The sequence below is a fragment of the Aplysia californica genome, unplaced genomic scaffold (assembly GCF_000002075.1).
Source record: "Aplysia californica isolate F4 #8 unplaced genomic scaffold, AplCal3.0 scaffold00220, whole genome shotgun sequence".
Classification (NCBI taxonomy): domain Eukaryota; kingdom Metazoa; phylum Mollusca; class Gastropoda; order Aplysiida; family Aplysiidae; genus Aplysia; species Aplysia californica.
In genome coordinates, this window is record NW_004797490.1 from 557,990 (window position 1) to 560,588 (window position 2,599).

Below are 2,599 nucleotides of genomic sequence, written 5' to 3' on the forward strand. Positions count from 1 at the left end.
CTGTGTGTGTGTGTGTGTGTGTGTGTGTATAATGTAATTGTGAAAGTTCGTCAGTTTGGTCTCCTATAACTTACGATCCACTTAACTTACAAATTTGAAAAAAATAATAGTGGTGGTTCAGAATCATTTAAAAGTTGCACAGTTATATTGAGGAATCTGAAGTCATTGTAGTTGAATGTTCAGTTTCGTTTCGATCTGATCTTGAGAGAGCCCGTGTTCTATCATTCGTTTTTCTTGAATTTTCGCAGAATGAAGAGAAGATATAATACCAACAAAATTGTTTATTGAATTTTTGATGTATAGAGTATAGATTTCTGTTGGTGGTGTCTGAAGTGTGGATTTTCACGGATTTTTTGCAAACTTTAAAAAATTCTAATTCTATTAGGAAAAAACCAACAGACAGTTTTTTTTAGTTTTAGAAATACTGTTTGCTAACATGCATGCAAAAACAAAATCAATAAGTGCGGTATTCATTACGTCAGACGTGTAGACAGACAAAATCCAATATGGCCAATGTATCCATGGAAGGTAAACTTTTCTTGATCCTAATCGTGCAACGTAGCCAGTATCACTTTACTCTTCCGCACGTACAAGTATTATAGTTTCAAATTTCCAACAATGATCCCGTGTTTGTTTTTTACAAACTTTCACAGGCCTAGGTCGGCTCCCACTACACAGAAGCAGGAAATTTGACAAGTCTTGTCGTGCTAATGTTTGCCGTAAGACTATCCGTACGCCCTTGGGTTATTTTGTACCCCCGAGGTTGTATTCTTCACATTCTAGAGTACTTCTAGTGCAAAAGATATCTTTGAAACTGTCAGTATTTCTTTAAAAAATAAATCATTTTGACAGAGTGCATGCTATGCAAAGCCTACGGATCGGATTGACGAGTAAATTTCCTCTTTGGAAAGAGGTGGCACTGAGTTCCCCATGTCGTATGGATACGATAGAAGAACACGACGTACGGATAGGGTTACGACTATAGCAATTACAGTTCGCTATGCTTAAGACCAAATCCTGGCACAGCGTTTTTCTGCTTTTCCAAGGGGCAAAGTGACATTAAAGTGAAGCCTATTTGGAGGGACAGAAACATCACGCACAGCTAAAAATCAGACTAGTGCGCTCACTGGCCATCTCAATATTTTTATACGCCTGCGGATCGTGGACACTAACAGCAGAATTAAAGAAAAAGATTCAGACCACAGAGATGAGATGTTACCGCAGACTCCTTGACGTCTCGTACAAAGACCACGTTTCAAATTATGCTGAGCTACGAAAGAGAATCACCAACGCAGTGGGGCCACAAGAAGATCTGCTGACCACAGTGAAAATACGAAAATTAAAATGGTATGGGCAGGTCACAGAAGGAGATGGGAGGACAACATTACAGAGTGGACAGGAAAGACGATGAGTGACAATCTGAGGAAAGCAGAGGACAAAAATAGATGGCGAGAGCTGGTTTTCAGATGCAGTGGTGCCCACGGTTGCCCAAACCACGGGATAGAAGAAGATGAAGAAGAAAGTGACACTGAGCGTGTACAGTACAATGGCTCTGTGTATAGAGTACGTCTTGTATTGACGTAGAGTGGCGGGGCCGGATTGGTTTTTTTCTTCCTTATAATACAAGAGGGAAGGATTGGGATAGAAGAAGATGAAGAAGAAAGTGACACTGAGCGTGTACAGTACAATGGCTCTGTGTATAGAGTACGTCTTGTATTGACGTAGAGTGGCGGGGCCGGATTGGTTTTTTTTCTTCCTTATAATACAAGAGGGAAGGATTGGGATAGAAGAAGATGAAGAAGAAAGTGACACTGAGCGTGTACAGTACAATGGCTCTGTGTATAGAGTACGTCTTGTATTGACGTAGAGTGGCGGGGCCGGATTGGTTTTTTTCTTCCTTATAATACAAGAGGGAAGGATTGGATTAGGGTTGCCGAACGGCTCATAATTTTAGAAAAATCAAAATCGAGGGTAATACGATTGTATTTTCGTAAAACTGAGAAAAAATTGGAACAATTCCGCCAAATTCGTAATGGTGGGCAGTCCTGCATAAATGAAGATGAACAGTGTCGATAAGATGAGATGTGTGGGTTTTTTTTTTTTAAAGCATAATTTATGGGCTGTCATTCAAGGCATCTTTCAAGCAGTAGGCCTATTGAGGGTGGATTTGAGTGCCGGGTGACAACCAAACTGGCTTCAAAACACATGGCCCGTACCAATAAAAACGAAATTAATTAACCCAATCCGCACGTCGTGCTATACTATCGCATCCATACGAGGTGGGGAACTCAGTGCCACCACTTTCCAAAGAGGAAATTAAAATACTCGTTAATCCGATCCGTACGCTTTGCACAGCAATCTGTCAAAATGATTTTTTTGAGAAAAACTGAAAGTTTCAAAGAGATCCAATTGGCATTAGAAGTATTCTAAAAATGTGAAGAATACAACCCCAGGGGTACAAAATGGCCCCAGGGCGTACGGATAGGGTTAAAATATATTTTCTGACAATAGCATACCTATCTAAGGCCACTGATACGTTCTTTGTGACTTTGGTAAGACAGTCAAATTTCACTCTGACCATAAAAAATAAATCCTGATC